At 45.2% G+C, this 18,300-nt stretch overlaps 1 long non-coding RNA gene across 1 annotated transcript in view; it reads left to right on the top strand.

Moving 5' to 3' along the window:
* The window catches only part of LOC138954877 (uncharacterized), a 31,897-nt gene extending 13,854 nt beyond the window's left edge, over positions 1–18,043 (top strand). Inside the window, exons 2-4 of the long non-coding RNA XR_011451999.1 lie at positions 8,807–8,930; positions 14,967–15,069; positions 17,924–18,043. This is a non-coding gene — a long non-coding RNA (uncharacterized lncRNA). The remainder of the gene's footprint in view (positions 1–8,806; positions 8,931–14,966; positions 15,070–17,923) is intronic.
* The last annotated feature ends 257 nt before the right edge of the window (positions 18,044–18,300 follow it).

The raw sequence follows: 18,300 nt of genomic DNA on the forward strand, positions 1-18,300 counted from the left end.
CTGATGGGAGACAAGTCAATTGGGCAGAGTCGCACTCTGCATTCTCCTGGTGACTCGTCCTCCCGTTTCGGCTTGGACGTTGGTAGCCAGTCTGTGCTTTACGCTGATGTCCGTCCCCGCCAGCATGTCTGGGACCGTGACTCTCAGCACCAGCTTCCGTTTTCGGTCGCCGCATTTCCGGCTTCGGCCGGAAGCACAGGTCCTGTCCTCACTTCCCGCTCAGCCGGTTGTGAGGGTATGGACTACAGGCTGGCCTCAGGGCCTTGCGGCCCCCGGCCACAGCCTGCTCCGGTTTCGGACGGATATGCTGTCCCTCTCCCGAGTACATCTGCTTGGATCCCGGAGAGGGAACAACAGCGTTCAGCGGTGGCACATGCCGTGCATCAGCTGGGGCGGTCGTCTTCGTCCCCGGACGGGATGGCGACTTCCGCTCATCCACTTCCGGTCGTTTCCGATGCGTTTTCGGCTTTCCCTTTGCCTGCTGGCCGCGGGGTGAGCCGAGAACAATTTCGGCGTCACGACTTTCCGGTCTCCGGACAGGTCGCGGACGTTTCGGCTTCGGTGGTGGATGATTACGATCCTCCGTTTGACCAGTCTGAGGTTCAGTCTCTGGCAAGTGAGGATCCGCGTACGGGGTTTCCGTCTCGGCTTCGGACTGAGTGCCGCGGCGGAAGTTACATCCCGCTACTTTCCTGAGGGAGCTTCGGCGGCCGGAGTTTCAACTTCCGTTCCTCCCTCAGCGTGGTCCGACTTCCTTCCCGGGAGGGAGGACTCTTCCTCCTTCCGGTTCGTGGAGTCACCGGCAGTGGCCTACCACCTTTCTCAGGTGCTTGCGAAGTCTTCGCGCCAGAGTGGTGGTTTGCCTCCCGTGCCTGTCCCGCTTCTGGTGCCGTTCGGACCAGTTCCGGAGCAGGCACAGGCTTGGGTTGCTTCGGGGGCCCAATCTTCTTCCGGTGGCACTGTCACGCGCTAATCGCGAGAGCAAAGGATAGAGGAGAAAGAAAAAGAAAAAGAATGAAATAAAATAAAAGAACCCCAACCAATTTAATTCAACTGTAAAAGGAAATAAGTTTATTATTTAACACAAGACAAGACAACTGCAATCATACACTTCCACTCAAACCAAATATCAAAGTAATGAATGAACAACTTAATAAAATACAATAACACTAAAAACAAAACACTATCAAATAAAACAACTAACTAACTTGAAGAAAAAATGTAGCCATTAACACATTTGCATGTACCACACCCTATTAAAGCCGGAGTGCACTCTCAAAAATACTTGTCAATCAATGGGGTAACAACTGAACCTCCATCAATGTGCAAACATTAAGCGATAAACACACGAGAATGTTCAACACGATCACTCTTGTAATCAATTAACCACCAGAAAATATTCACAATATCTGCTCAAGTTTATCCCCCAGTTTCTTCTGTGTATTTGAGAATGACGTGCCAATCACAAGCACTCAGCCCTGGGTTTCAGTTCATTGTCACTTGGTTTTCGACTCAAATCCATACCATGGTTGAATACTGTGATCTCTTCGTATTATCCCCACACGGTCTCTGAACTACTGAGTCTTGGTTATTGAAAACCAAAGTATGTTTCTTTCCCAATGTTCTCTTAGGCACACACAAAATATTGGCAAAGTTCCACAACCCAACTGTTACTGGCTTACTTCCCTCAAGGCGAACAAAATCAACCTGATAGGAAGATCAGGGATGTCATCCATTCATCACCCCAAGAAGAAGGGCAACGGCCATCTCTCTGACCCCTCCAAGGTCCAGAACCAACCGGTGGAGATGGTAAGTAAGCTGTCATCCAACAGCCCCAGCCTGAAGCCAAAACGTCCCGCTGTACCCACACTGGTATGTGGATAGGTCCAGTAGGTATGTGGATAGGTCCTGCACCATATAAATGAGGCAGCCTATAGTCTAACTACTAATACCAAATTAAACCCTCATTACACAATGCTTTCTCAAAAAAAAACTAAGTTCTCATTCCCTCTTGTCATGTGTAGAAGTTGGGAAAATTTTGTTCAAAAATTTTCAAAGTTCAAACTCTCTATAATTACCAATTAAATTTTCCACAAAAATTATCAAAGTCCAGGAAGGGATGAAAACACGGGAATTCTTCCCTAAGGTTCAATTCATATGAATTTACCAAACACAAGTCACTTAGAGAAAGCAATGTGCAAAAGAAGTCACACAATTTAAAAACCATATCAATGTTTTCATAACATGAGGCGGCCATTTTGGAATAGGGGTAATAACTCTCCCCAAACTAAGGGCAGTTATCCCTGAAGTACAATATAGACTGGGGTATTATCTTCCCTTATTGAACAGGGGCGATAACCACATACACTTCCCCTATGCCGCCATTTTGTTTCCTCAACAAAATATCATTTCATCAATTATTTCATAAAAAATTCAAATCACATTGTACAAATCTCAACCCCAGTGATTTTACACACACATATCATATTCCACACAACTTGGGCCCCATCACCCATACAATATCTTTGAACACACACAAATCATTATGATACAAGCTGACCAATGCCCTGACCACCTCTCTGGAAATTATAACAGATAAATAAAATCCATCTCCATCCAACACATTTCAAAGCCAACTTTACAATAAACACATGAATAGACTTTTGATTTGTGGTCTCTTTCAATCTAGGCCATTATTTCAATTTTACCTCTTCACAAAATCGGCCATTTTGAATGCACAAGGTCAGGCTATCATTTCATGTTTAACCACTCATAAAATCAGCGCATGGTCAGACATTCACTCAACATCCAATCTATCAGTCTCTTCAAAGGTTAGGACATGAAAACGTTACCACCTTCCCATCCCAAAAGAAAGCCTAACAAAATGAAACATAAAAGCAAACGAAAACTGAAAATTACTCGCACCCATACCTCATTCACACAGTAGTTGCTGGGTCAGCACACATGCATAATTCAACCCATGACCAGCCTACTCACCAGTGACCTGTGAGACACTAACAGTCTGTCCAACACCAAACGCAGCAGGGATAATATGCAGGGGCACAAGCTGACCACCAACACAGCCTAGCAGGTCAACTATAAATGGACACTGCTTCCAGCTACTGTATCAATTACACAATAAAATCCCTCCACTTGCATTGCACTAATGCTCAAAGGGTGCCTACAACAGAACCTCCTTCCTCGTCAGTGTACGGCCGTCAAGTGCACAGAAGCCGACAACTACCCACGCGAGGCTCACCCCACGTGATCTGTCTTGACCAACCAGCAATCCCCACTCAGGGGTGGCGTGTAATGCTCCCTGTCTGTGGCTGAAAGTCACTAACTCACACTCGCATTCAGGCTCGCAACGACCAAGTCACTGTTATTTCAAAATAGTTAGTTTATTGGGCTATTTCTGCGTGACAGGCACTCCGGGTCATCAGAAGTTGGTTCTGCCTTCGAACAACCGGAACCTGATAGCGTCTTTTTCGCTTCTCCGGTCTTCGTTACCGTTGACTAGGGATCTGCTGCCTCTTTTGTCAAAACAGGTCAAGAACGATTCTGTTTTGTCAGTAAAAGAGTTGACGCTAGTCAGTTTGGAGGAGATCGCACGCCAGCTTTTGGAGCTTGCGTCTATCTCCGACACTCTGGTTCGCGCTCTGTCTCGGTCTCTGACCGATTCTCTCGTTCCGTTTACCCTTAGCGAGGAGCAGAACGCGGACGACGTTTCTGTCCTTCTCGCTGCTCTCGCGAAGGTAAACGAGGAACAGACGCGGCTTTCCTCCTTGCAATATGCACACGCGGTGATGAGCAGGAGGGACCTGTTTCTGGACCATTCTCACTCCGCGGACCAGGCTACCCGGGATGCCCTTCGGGTATCCCCGGTTGTGGAGGGGTCTCTGTTCGGCCAAATGGCGGTAGACGCTCGGCAGAAAGAGATCCAGTCACTCAAGGACACACAGTTCTGTGACTTTGCTCTACAGGGCATGAGGCAGGCTAAGCCTTCACAGCAAGTGAAGGCTCAGTCTTCGTCTCAACCCAAGCCTGGGTCCAAGAGACCTGCACAGCAGTCGTCTCGAGGTGGCAAGAAACGGACTGCGTCGGGAAGGGGGCGTGGCGGCTCTGGTAGCAAGCCTCACCCCCAATGAAGTGCTCCCGGTCTCACCCCCCTTCCGCCCTCCACACCAGTGATGGCGGGAGGCCCCTCCCGGGCACTCTCCAATTGGATGGTCTCTGTAGACAGCCAATGGATAGTGGGAGTGGTGAGATCGGGCTTGCGTCTGCTATGGCGGGAAGAGAAGGCACCTCTTTCCCGGCGGCCGCCGCCCTTCAAACCCCCCTCCTCGCAGGAAGCAAAGTCCGTTCTTCAGACAGAAATTGTCTCCCTGGTGCAGAAGGGCGCGGTAGAGAGGGTCCTAGACCAAAGCTCTCTGGGATTTTACGGGCGTCTTTTCGCCGTTCCCAAGGCTTCAGGGGCCTCCCGTCCTGGACTTGTCTCTTCTCAACACGTTCTTGAGAGAGATCAAGTTCAAGATGGAGACGCCAGCCACGGTCAGGGACTCTCTCCGCCCAGGAGATTGGGCGACCTCTATAGACCTGACGGATGCATATTTTCACATTCTTATGCATCCGTCCGACCGGAAGTGGCTTCGTTTCCGGTGGGGCGATCAGGTCTACCAGTTCCGCGCACTCCCCTTCGGGCTGTCTCTCGCACCGTGGATTTTTACCATGGTGGTGAGACAGTTGTGCGCCCTGGTGAGGTCGCAGGGTATCAGACTGCGGGCTTATCTGGACGATTGGCTCATCCTGAACCAGTCCCAGATAGGTTGTGCGCAGCATACCCAATCGGTTCTTCGAGAGGCCTCCCTTCTGGGGTTCTCGATCAACCGATCAAAGTCGGAGTTGATCCCGTCTCGGACATTCACTTATCTGGGGATGTCTTTCGACACAGTGGCTTGGACTGTCCGCCCTTCCCAGAGCAGGGTGGACAAGCTCCAAGCCCAGATCTGCTCCACTTTGCCTCTCCTGCAGGCTTCCCTCAGGTCTCTGGCCTCCATCTTGGGGCAGATGGAGTCGATGGCTCTGTTGGTTCCCCTGGGCAGGGTCCACAAACGGCCTTTGCAGGCAGCACTGAAGCCGTTTGTGGACTCATCTCAGGTGGACTGGAACGCCCTCGTCCCTCTTCAGGGATGGTTCCAGTCCGCAACCCTTCCGTGGCTGGACACGGAGTGGGTCTGCCAAGGAGTGCCGATTGCTTTGCCACCCCCAGATCTGGATCTCTTCACGGATGCTTCCCTACGGGGGTGGGGAGCGCACACGGACCTACACAAGGTGTCAGGTCTGTGGTCGGTAGAACAGAGCCAGTGGCATATCAACTTGCTGGAGCTAGAAGCAGTAGCCCTAGCTCTAGTCGAGTTTCTGCCCTCCCTGCAGGCCAAGCATGTTCGTCTGTTTACAGACAACACGACTGTGGCCGCTTATCTCAACAAGCAGGGAGGCTCGCGGTCCCCGTCTCTCTCGGACAGGGCCTGCGAGATTCTCAAGTGGTGTGCGCGGCACCACATCATAATCTCGGCCAGGTTCCTTCCAGGGAGGCTGAACACTCTGGCGGACGCTCTCAGCCGGTCCGACAGGGTGCTTCAGTCAGAGTGGACCATCACTCACGGGGCACTGCTGCGCCTTTGGGCCCGGGTCCAAAAGCCTCTCGTGGATCTGTTTGCCACCAGGTTCTCGAAGAGGCTTCCGGTGTTCGTCTCGCCATTCCCGGATCCCCAGGCTTGGCGAGTGAATGCTCTGGACATCTCCTGGACGGGTCTGGAGGCGTACGCCTTCCCGCCTTTCCAATTACTCAGCCGAGTAATTCGAAAGGCGGAACTGGAGGGGCCGACTCTTCTTCTTCTGGTCGCCCCTCTCTGGCCGTCGCAGGTCTGGTTTCCAGACCTGCTTCGGCTCGCCCAGGGGCCTCCCATTCCTCTCTCCCTCGGGAGAGGGGAACTCGTGCAGCCCCGAACAGGCGTTCCACACGAGGAGCCCAGTCTTCTGAAGCTTCACGTGTGGAGGTTGTTCGGGACTCACTGAGGCGCTCTGGGGCGTCTTCTCTGACGCTGGACCTGGTGGGCCGTTCACATAGGGCTTCCACTGCGTCCGTCTATGCCTCTCACTGGAGGTCCTGGTCCACCTGGTGTGCTGCTAAGGGGATTAGTGCGGTTGCGCCCCGCTCTATGCAGGTCGCCAACCATCTCTCCTTTCTCTTCTCACAGGGCGCCTCCGTTTCCTCCTTGAGGGTCCGGCGCTCTGCGATTTCCGCTACACTCAAACAGATCGGTCGTTCGATCAATGTAGGGGGAGTGATAGCGGCTGTGATTAAGGGTGCTTCTCTTAAGCAGGTCAGGTCCAGATTGGCCACCCCTAAGTGGGATCTGTTCCTGGTGTTAGCCTTTTTACGTTCTACGGAATTTGAGCCTTTGAGAGAGGCTAGTCTTCACAACCTTACTCGGAAGACTCTGTTTTTGCTTCTGTTGGCTACGGCCCGGCGGGGTAGCGAGGTTCACGCTCTGTCGGGTCTGCCTGGTGATATCTCGTTCGAATCGGATGGTTCAGTGTCTTTACACTTCCGACCCGATTTTTTGGCTAAAAATCAGGCTCCGGGGCAGGCCTCTCCGTTGGTTAGAGTCAAGGCTCTGACCAACGCGTTGGCTCCGGATGACCCTGATTTGGTCAACTGCCCGGTTCGGGCCCTGCGTATGTACTTAACCCGCACTCAGGCTGTACGTTCTAGTACTCAGAAACTGTTATTTCTTTCTATTCTTACCGCACGGGAGAAAGACATTTCTAAGGTCACGTTGGCACGGTGGGTGACTTCGCTCATACGACAAGCTTATGTCTGGAGTCACACGAACGGGGGGGGGGGGGGGGGCGCTGCCTGCCTTTCCCCTGGACTCTGCGAGAGCCCACGAGACTAGGGCTTGGGCTTCGTCGCTTGCGGTGCTACGCTCCAAACGTCTGGACGAGGTTTTGTCTACTGCGTATTGGCGTTCCGAAGATATATTCATTAATTACTATCTTCGGGACGTCTCTGCTCTTCGCCAGGACGGCTCACGCGGGCTTCCGGCCCTGGTGGCAGCCGGCCAGGTTCTGGATAGAATGTGATGGTGAGTTTGATTTACTCTCTTGCCCACCGCCATGTTGATGTTATCTGCTTTATGTGATTCGGAGTAAGAATATGTAATTTAATGGAAAATTTCTTAGTAAATTTTCATTTGATTAATATACTTACCCGAATCACATAGTGAATTCCCTCCCGCCTGCCCCGCTTATGGTTTTAGTTTCTTTAAAGCCGTATGATAGGGTGTGTGGTGGCTGATGGGAAGTAGCCATAGGGGAGGTAACTCCCGGGGCCCATGGCCATGGCTAGTTCAGCCTTTTTTGGAGTGGGTTGCTTCCCTTAAAAGGGTTTTGATGGGTTAGCGTTTTCAGTACCTAGCATATGAGTCTGTGACAATGCTTTATGTGATTCGGGTAAGTATATTAATCAAATGAAAATTTACTAAGAAATTTACCATTAAACACCAAATAAAGAAAGATAGGGGACTGACGATGCTATGCGGTCTTGGTTAAAAATAATGCAGTGCGTTTACTTTCATTTTGCGAGTTTGACAGCTTCACTAAATGTAGTGATTTCACCTTAGGTGACTTGCTTCATTTCCCCTGACTAGTGGCCTATGACCGAGACGGTGCTCTCTGTTTCATTCAAGCAGAATAGCAGCTGCTGAAGTGCTCAATGTGACAACTGACATCAACTTCTCAAAACTTCAGTAGCATTTGATATTGTGGACCAGACAAGCGATGCACGGTTGGCCTAGTGGTAAGGCGTCCGCCCCGTGATCGGGAGGTCGTGGGTTCGAACCCCGGCCGGGAAATTGGCAATCTAGTGGGTGCTCCGCCTGGCGTCTGGCATTATGGGGTTAGTGCTGGGACTGGTTGGTCCGGTGTCAGAATAATGTGACTGGGTGAGATATGAAGCCTGTGCTGCGACTTCTGTCTTGTGTGTGGCGCACGTTAAATGTCAAAGCAGCACCGCCCTGATATGGCCCTTCGTGGTCGGCTGGGCGTTAAGCAAGCAAACAAACAAACAAACCAGACAAGCGCAGTCGCATGGTGGTAAGACGTCGGCCTCCTAATCGGGAGGTCGTGAGTTCGAATCCTGGCCGCTGCCGCCCGGTGAGTTAAGAGTGGGGATTTTTCTGATCTCCCAGGTCAACTTGTATGCAGACCTGCTGGTGACTTAACCCCCTTCGTGTTTATACGCAAGCATTAGACCAAGTGCGCACAGAAAAGATCCTGTAAACCATGTCAGAGTACGGTGGGTTATAGAAACACGAAAATACCCAGCATGCCTGCCCCCGAAATCGGCATATGCCGCCTGTACGGCTGGGTGAAAACGGTCATACACATAAAAATCCACTCGTGTTGCTAAAACATGAGTGAACGTGGGAGTCTAAGCCTATGAACTAAGAAGATGTTGTGGACCTTTCAGTCAATAGTGATAAAGATCAATGCATTAGTGGTAGTAACATTAAGCTTTACGTCCATTCACTTGGTGAGTCCAAATGGAGATTCACCCATTTGGTGTCAGCAATGACCAAGGACAAATCTGGAAAGAGATTGACCACCTGCAAAATGGATTGCAATATTACGTTCAGTTTTTCTGGGGGTTTTCATGACATAATGGGCATAACACTGCGTGATCCCATGACAGCATACGACCATGCGTACATTATTTCATTGAGTTTTCTGGTTTTCTCAGGACAAAATGGCCATTCCACTATGCGTGCGCCCTTGTCCTGCCCACGACTTTACTGTACCTGAAGAAAAAAGAGTTCGGGGAAAAGTATGTGATCCAGGATGACATGGTGCAGCCCTTTGAACCTGTGAGTTAAACATTTATTGTCTTTTTTTGGCTGTAACTGGGAGGGTGTTGGTTGTGTAGACTTGCCCTGGTAGTGGTACAGTGACCCCCCAAAATTGCAACCCTCAAAAATGCTAATAACTTCTACATCTGTTGACTGAATCACTGTGAATTTGGATGACATAAACTCTATCCTATGCATGACCCTTCCACAAAGTGGCAATTTTTTACTTTAAATGTTCTGACTTTTGTGCTTGTGCGCGCCTTCGTGTGCGAGGCTGGTACTACATATTGTTCATACGAAATGACAAACACAGGTTACAAGCGATAACGCGCAAAAGTACTGGTTTATTTTACATCTGATATTAGATATCAGTAATGCATATATAGTTACAGTACTACGTATTGCGGTAAAAAACTAAACAGAAAGAAAAAGAGAAAAGAAAACAAATTATTAGACATGGCAAAAATATTAAATGCATTAACAAGACACGAGAAGTAAAAACAAGAAAAATAAACAATCACAAGACAGGCGAAGACAAACAGACAAGAAAGTTACAAATACCAAACACTCGTTGGTTAGTCCTTCAACAACAATAAAGAACTACGTTCCGTACGTTCAACAATACCATAAGCACTAAGAATACTCAAGAAACTTAGCATACATACGTTTAAATCCGAAATGGCTACTTTCAGAAAAATACAAAACGTTGACTCATCAGGCCAGGAATACAAAGCAAACTGTCATACCAAAAAAGTCTAACGACAACGTTCCTGCGTTAATCAAAGTCACAAACAAGATATTTACTCATCCACTTTCCCTCAATAGCGTTATCAGAAATAAGCCCGTTTACAAAACGATCACCACAGACCGCAAGCTCTTTTACCTAAATTCCTTTAACGTAAGGCTGGAAAAGTCGGAGAAAACGTTTCACTTCGAACTTCGTTAACCACAGAAAACACAAGTTATCATTATAAACATTAGCGACTTTCTAGCGTCTACAAAACATTGCTGTACGTTCACAACACTAGAACAGTTGAACACACAATAATGAAACACTACAACAAGTCAGACTTTCAACTCACGTTATACATAAACAACTCACAAAGTCATTACAAAATGGCGACCAAAACACAACACAAACAAGTAACAACAAAATTACCTTATGCGCTGTGTGGGTTGACCAGCAGTACCAAAAACGTGTTGCCTCTCAAACGAAGGGCACAAAACGATTCAATCACATATTCTTACCTCAACTCACATAAATGGCATTAACTTCAGTTCATTGCTAAGATATTGAAGTAGTACTCGACCCTGGTAAGGGGGGAAGTAACTCCCTAAGAAAAACAATCCGTAGTCAAGGACGGGAGTCACCTCCCCTACCGGTAACCCGCACATGCGCGGTCCTGCTACCGGCCGTCATTCCACCCACTTCAACACTACTGCACAGACGTGTTGTTGTACTCCGGCATATTTTTTTGCCTTGGCCTTTTGTGGAAGGCCATTTGACCCTGGTCTTTGCGTTGCTATCTTTAGGTAACACTCCGTTGGTTCACTTGATAACCTTCATACGTTTACAGATCAAAACCAAACACTTCCTAAAACCCTCAGATCGACTGACGAGACAGGAGTCAAGCAGTGGTATTTATGGAAACAAAAACCTAACATGGAATAGTTATTCAAAAGTCAAAGGTCACCGTATTGACCAACCAACAACATTCCTAAGACAGAATCGGGTGAAACTACTATTTTACAACCAATCAGTAACCGATCACGCACTCCGTGCATGCTCAAAACTTAAAACGGTATATTTAACAGAAAGAAGACCAAGGAACTAGCTGACATCACAAAACTAAAAACACGTGAGTCACACGTATTCTAAAACTTGCAACGCAGATTCGCAGGGCTCACCCCAAAATCAAGACACGGAAAAGAGCACGTGAATCTCACGGTGTTCTAGAACTAAACGACACAGTTTGTGACGCTCCGACCAAAACCAGGTCACAACAACTGAACAAGGAGCACGTGAATCTCACGTAAAAATATTAACGCTCCACAAAACGGGTCACAACAAGGTGCCACAATAAAAACACGGTTTACTTCTTTTTACATCGTGCAATGGCTTGAGCAAACGTAAAAAGTAGGTGAATGCATGCCACATCGGCATGCACAGTGCTAATTAAGACAAGTTGCCAAATTCGGCAATCGACTCAACAGAACAGAATTTTACATTGAACGGTAGCAATTCTTACCTAATTTAAACCTTCCAGACTTTTACCTTTTGGATTATCTGAATGTCTGAGTATACACAAACACTCCCTCCACCCTCTAGATCATCAGTGACCTGAAGAAAAAAGTTATAGCTAGGTTAAGGGCAATCCCTAGACGGGAAAGCTTTCGTGCAAATGAGAAGTTCGGAGGTGTAATTTGGAACACATTTTGGAGAAACAGTAAATGTCGGACCATTTTACCTACGACTCGAAACTTTGTAGAATGGTCGTGGACGAACTGAAGTTCATCCACAACAAGTATGAAAATATTTGCTAAACTCAAATGACTGGAAAAATTAATCCCTTCATTGTAAAGTTACATTTGCGCAATGTTGCGCAAAATTCATCAATGACAAAAACAAAATCATCCATTGGAAATACCCTGATCCTGTGATTAATTGCTGTATTCAAGTCACTGATTATCGAATGTTGATTATGGTATAATATGTCATTCAAATTACTCCAAAGATAACAATCTGGAGAGCTTAAATTGGGTTTGTTTAGCTTCTGCTCAATTTTAAACCTCGTACTGTTGAGTCGATCCCTGAATTTGGCAACTTATTTTAAATTTGCACAAAAGTCAGACCTTTTGAAATATGAAACTGTCACTTTGTGGAATGGTCATGCACTGGCAAAAGTTTATGTCCCGAAAATATGAAGTGGTTCGGTTAACCAATGTAGAAGTCATTAGCATTTTTGAGTCACTTGAGAAAAAGTGACTATGTAATCGGTCAGTGTTAGTCTGTCCGGCCGGCCGGCCGGCCGTCCGTAGACACCACCTTAACGTTGGACTTTTCTCGGAAACTATCAAAGCGATCGGGCTCATATTTTGTTTAGTCGTGACCTCCAATGACCTCTACACTTTAACGATGGTTTCGTTGACCTTTGACCTTTTTCAAGGTCACAGGTCAGCGTCAAAGGAAAAATTAGACATTTTATATCTTTTCTCGGAAACTATCAAAGCGATCGGGCTCATATTTTGTTTAGTCGTGACCTCCAATGACCTCTACACTTTAACGATGGTTTCGTTGACCTTTGACCTTTTTCAAGGTCACAGGTCAGCGTCAAAGGAAAAATTAGACATTTTATATCTTTGACAAAGTTCATCGGATGTCATTGAAACTTTGTAGGATTATTCTTTACATCAAAGTATTTACATCTGTAGCCTTTTACGAACGTTATCAGAAAAACAAGGGAGATAACTAGCCTTTTCTGTTCGGCAACACACAACTTAACGTTGGGCTTTTCTCGGAAACTATAAAAGTGACCGGGCTCAAATTTTATGTGAACGTGACTCATTGTGTTGTGAATAGCAATTTCTTCCTGTCCATCTGATGCCTCATATAATATTCAGAACTGCGAAAGTGACTCGATCGAGCGTTTGCTCTTCTTGTTTTTGTATGGGGGGGGAGGAGGGGGGGGGGGGGTCACCCTGTATGACAATATAATAAAGACCGCTTTGCTGAACCTTCGCATTACAATTCTCAATATGAGCAAAAATGAAAGTCAACAACACATTCGGGCTTCTACTTTCTAATATTCATCATCTGAATTCTTAACTTCCTGTGCTCTTGAAAATTTTATCAATACAATGTAAAGGTTTTTCAGCTTCCTGTGCTCAATTTTATCAATTCAATTTAACTGGGTTTTTTAACTCTTGATGACTGTTTATTGATATTGTCTCACTGATTATGTAATCGACTACCTTCTGGGCAAATCCACTATGACAGTTACCATGTGTTACATAACAATGATGCAATTCACAGTGCTCATCAAAATCAGTGAGAAAAATGCAAGACCTTTTTTTGACGGTGAACCCACGGAACAAAATCCTGTACCGGCGCTGTGTGCATACAATCTTCTTTTTTTTATAGGTAATTCTGCAACTTTGGTAATTGTAACGCATGAAAACTTATTCTGCCATTTAGTCGCCATGATAGCGCACTGATCTATGGAAGGAACGGTAACTCTTGAGCAAAAATATGCCTGCAGGGAAGTGAATCTTTCATATCTCTCGCACCGGAAAGCTACCCAAACAGGGTATTTTGCAAGTTGGCTATTGACAACCCCAACAGAAAGCAGAGGTTTGTTTATCAAGGATTTTGAAGTCAACAGCTAGCCAGTTCTTCTTCAGCGTTCAACGATGGCTGTGTCTAGATTAGCTAGCCAGTGTTACTTTAGACCATGGTATAGTGTCACTGTCAGTTGGTGCACGTCTGTCTGTCTCCTGTTAGTTCTAGTTGGAGTTGATATGCCCCAGTTGTATCGTCCCGCAGTGGGGCACTGCGGTTATGAAATTAAAGGCCCCTCCTGTTCTTGGAACCGCAGGAGCTTTCTAGTTTGCTGTTAGGTAGATTTTTGGTTCCTCTTTCCTGTCATGCTCTCTTTTTCTTCATGAATTCTTTTCTTTTTTCTGCCTTCTTGCTCATTCACCTGTATTTTTTCCAAAAATCTCTTCTCTTGCCGCTTGTCTCGCGATTCATGTCTAGTTGACTCACATGCGAAGCAAAAGTGAGTCTATGTACTCACCCGAGTCGTCCGTCCGTCCGTCCGTCCGTCCGTCCGTCCGTCCGGACGTCCGTCCGGACGTCCGTCCGTCCGTCCGTCCGGAAAACTTTAACGTTGGATATTTCTTGGACACTATTCAGTCCATCAGTACCAAATTTGGCAAGATGGTGTATGATGACAAGGCCCCCAAAAACATACTTAGCATCTTGACCTTGCTTCAAGGTCAAGGTCGCAGGGGCCATAAATGTTGCCTAAAAAACAGCTATTTTTCACATTTTTCCCATTTTCTCTGAAGTTTTTGAGATTGAATACCTCACCTATATATGATATATAGGGCAAAGTAAGCCCCATCTTTTGATACCAGTTTGGTTTACCTTGCTTCAAGGTCAAGGTCACAGGAGCTCTTCAAAGTTGGATTGTATACATATTTTGAAGTGACCTTGACCCTGAACTATGGAAGATAACTGTTTCAAACTTAAAAATTATGTGGGGCACATGTTATGCTTTCATCATGAGACACATTTGGTCACATATGATCAAGGTCAAGGTCACTTTGACCCTAATGAAATGTGACCAAAATAAGGTAGTGAACCACTAAAAGTGACCATATCTCATGGTAGAAAGAGCCAATAAGCACCATTGTACTTCCTATGTCTTGAATTAACAGCTTTGTGTTGCATGACCTTGACCTTGGGTCAAGGTCACATGTATTTTGGTAGGAAAAATGTGTAAAGCATGTGAGTCGTATGGGCTTTGCCCTTCTTGTTTAATCTGTTAGTGTTCTGATGTAAGTCCAGCAGTAGATAGGTTAAGCCTATTTTAACATACTGGAAACTGGTAATCTTCCAGTAGGTATTAATTTAGTTTTACTAAAGCCTGCTGGGACACAAGTAATGGGTTAGTGCATTTGTAAACAGGAATCGCTTGACAAGTGGCCCCCTTCATCCCCCCTTCCTCGTCCTGATATGGCTCTGCGTAGTCGGCTGGACGTTAAGCAACAAATAAACTAAACTAAACTAAACCAGTTGTATCGCCTCTCTCTCTCTCTCTCTCTCTCTCCCCCTCCCTCTCTCTCTCTTGATTAATTGTTCCTTTCTTCTTCTCACGCCAATCGTTGTCCTGTTTCCTCTTATTTGTATACATGTTGTAGATTAATTCTTTAGTGCATTCTTTGTTGTTTTTTTTTAAACTTTGTTCTCGTTTCTGCCACATACATGTGTTATGTTAAGAATAGTTTATCTTGATCTTGATGGTTACTTCACTCTGGGTCTTTTTTCAGAGTCTGTTGACATGAAGTGGGAAGCAGACAAGATCAACAAGTCAGTTCAGCAAGCTGGGAGTCAAGCAGCAGTCAGATGGTTGCAAAACCCTACAAAGGACTGGTGAGATAACACATTTGTCTTCCCCCAGGGATCGCGTTTACCCGTAATTTCTGGTATTTTACCGATTAAGATTTGCAAATACCGATAAAGATATGGGTGCTCGGTCAGACGTACCGATTGCTAATTGGTTTGACCGGGGAATAAAATAAAGAGTGGAAAACAATTCTTTATAAAGAATCCATGGTCTGTACAAGAAAGAGTGAGAGCATGGCTTGTTGTGACAGGTGTCATGTTGATACAATGTTACATGGCTTGTTGTGACAGGTGTCATGTTGATACAATGTTACATGGCTTGTTGTGACAGGTGTCATGTTGACACAATGTTACATGGCTTGTTGTGACAGGTGTCATGTTGATACAATGTTACATGGCTTGTTGTGACAGGTGTCATGTTGATACAATGTTACATGGCTTGTTGTGACAGGTGTCATGTTGACACAATGTTACATGGCTTGTGACAGGTGTCATGTTGATACAATGTTACATGGCTTGTTGTGACAGGTGTCATGTTGATACAATGTTACATGGCTAGTTGTGACAGGTGTCATGTTGATACAATGTTGCATGGCTTGTTGTGACAGGTGTCATGTTGATACAATGTTGCATGGCTTGTTGTGACAGGTGTCATGTTGATACAATGTTGCATGGCTTGTTGTGACAGGTGTCATGTTGATACAATGTTGCATGGCTTGTTGTGACAGGTGTCATGTTGATACAATGTTGCATGGCTTGTTGTGACAGGTGTCATGTTGATACAATGTTGCATGGCTTGTTGTGACAGGTGTCATGTTGATACAATGTTGCATGGCTTGTTGTGACAGGTGTCATGTTGATACAATGTTACATGGCTTGTTGTGACAGGTGTCATGTTGATACAATGTTGCATGGCTTGTTGTGACAGGTGTCATGTTGATACAATGTTACATGGCTTGTTGTGACAGGTGTCATGTTGATACAATGTTGCATGGCTTGTTGTGACAGGTGTCATGTTGATACAATGTTACATGGCTTGTTGTGACAGGTGTCATGTTGATACAATGTTACATGGCTTGTTGTGACAGGTGTCATGTTGATACAATGTTGCATGGCTTGTTGTGACAGGTATCATGTTGATACAATGTTACATGGCTTGTTGTGACAGGTGTCATGTTGATACAATGTTACATGGCTTGTTGTGACAGGTGTCATGTTGATACAATGTTACCAATGTCTCATGGAAAACAAATTGATGAGGCTTGGTGTCGCAAGGTCGTGTTAATGAAACATCAAAAATGACGTCAAAATAACAGAAGGACAAGTTTCTTGTCACAAAGGTAACAGAACAAATAAAATAATTTTCATTGGCAAAAGGGTAACAACAAATCAAAGTTATAACAAGTCGCGTAAGGCGAAAATACAATATTTAGTCAAGTAGCTGTCGAACTCACAGAATGAAACTGAACGCAATGCCATTTTACTCGTAGCATCGTCAGGCCACCGCTCATGGCAAAGGCAAAGGAAGAGCGGGGTAGTAGTTGCGCTAAGAAGGATAGCACGCTTTTCTGTACCTCTCTTTGTTTTAACTTTCTGAGCGTGTTTTTAATCCAAACATATCATATCTATATGTTTTTGGAATCAGGAACCGACAAGGAATAAGATGAAAGTGTTTTTAAATTGATTTGGACAATTTAATTTTGATAATACTTTTTATATATTTAATTTTCAGAGCTTGTTTTTAATCCGAATATAACATATTTATATGTTTTTGGAATCAGCAAATGATGGAGAATAAGATAAACATAAATTTGGATCGTTTTATAAATTTTTATTTTTTTTTACAATTTTCCGATTTTTAATGACCAAAGTCATTAATTATTTTTAAGCCACCACGCTGAAATGCAATACCGAAGTCCGGGCTTCGTCGAAGATTACTTGACCAAAATTTGAACCAATTTGGTTGAAAAATGAGGGCGTGACAGTGCCGCCTCAACTTTCACGAAAAGCCGGATATGACGTCATCAAAGACATTTATCAAAAAAATGAAAAATATGTTCGGGGATTTCATACCCAGGAACTCTCATGTCAAATTTCATAAAGATCGGTCCAGTAGTTTAGTCTGAATCGCTCTACACACACACACACACACGCACACACGCACATACACCACGACCCTCGTTTCGATTCCCCCTCGATGTTAAAATATTTAGTCAAAACTTGACTAAATATAAAAACGTGTTATTCTGTCACTGAGCTAATGACAACAACTCACTGTGATTGTTTCTTTCTCTTGCCATCACATTCGCTTTCTGGTGGATGCTCACATTTCTACAAGCTTCACTGTTTTATTTTAAATGTCACCCTTTGGCCCCTCGAGGTACACACGCATGAGCATGTCTTGGTTCTCAGGTGTGATTATATTTCTCGGTGCTTCTGGCCTTTTTCTAGCACCAATTTTTGTTTTGGCGGCATGTTGCTTTTTTCCACGAAGGAATGCAAGTAACTGTCAACGGGCTTGGAACATTCAGAGTTGCGACACTTGAAAGCTCTTCTCTATAAAAAGCACATAAGGTCTCCCCAAGTTTTGTCTGCTTAAAGACACATCGATTCGCAAAACATCGATACAATAGCAACATCAAACTACTGTAAATTGGAAAGTATTGACAATGTCCGGATCAAATGAAAGCATAATCGGACGATGACCACTTTGTGAAAAAAAACAATAGGACATATGTCCTCCTGCATGAAAAATGTTTAGGATATTTGGAAAAAATATCCGTGGATGTCCGGCGGGGATGTGAGCCCCTGCAGTGCTGGATTGACTGGATCATGTAACAGTGACGGCGCTGGGTTGACTGGATCATGTTTCTATTTTCAGATTCTAGACGAGACTGACAGGATGTAGGACATGGGGTTCAAACGTGACATCTGCAAGGGGCTGTTTGAGATCCACCCCGACAGACAGACCGTCATGACCAGGTCAGTCGGTGATGGTTAACAACAAGTTTCAGTAAACCTTCAGCCTGACTTGAGTGTTTAATGACGATTTTTAAACAATTGTAATGTTCACCAAAATAATGTCTTCATGTAGTGTCCCGTGAAGTGATGGGAATTAATATTATTTCAAAAAATCATTCCTTATGATTTGAATGCTCAATATTTGAGAAACACAAAATAATGCCTGGATTATTCATTTATTGGCTTAGTATTAAAGGACCAGACCACGCTGTTTTAAAGGTTATTAGAACCACTAAC

The sequence above is a fragment of the Littorina saxatilis genome, unplaced genomic scaffold (genome assembly GCF_037325665.1).
Source record: "Littorina saxatilis isolate snail1 unplaced genomic scaffold, US_GU_Lsax_2.0 scaffold_197, whole genome shotgun sequence".
Classification (NCBI taxonomy): domain Eukaryota; kingdom Metazoa; phylum Mollusca; class Gastropoda; order Littorinimorpha; family Littorinidae; genus Littorina; species Littorina saxatilis.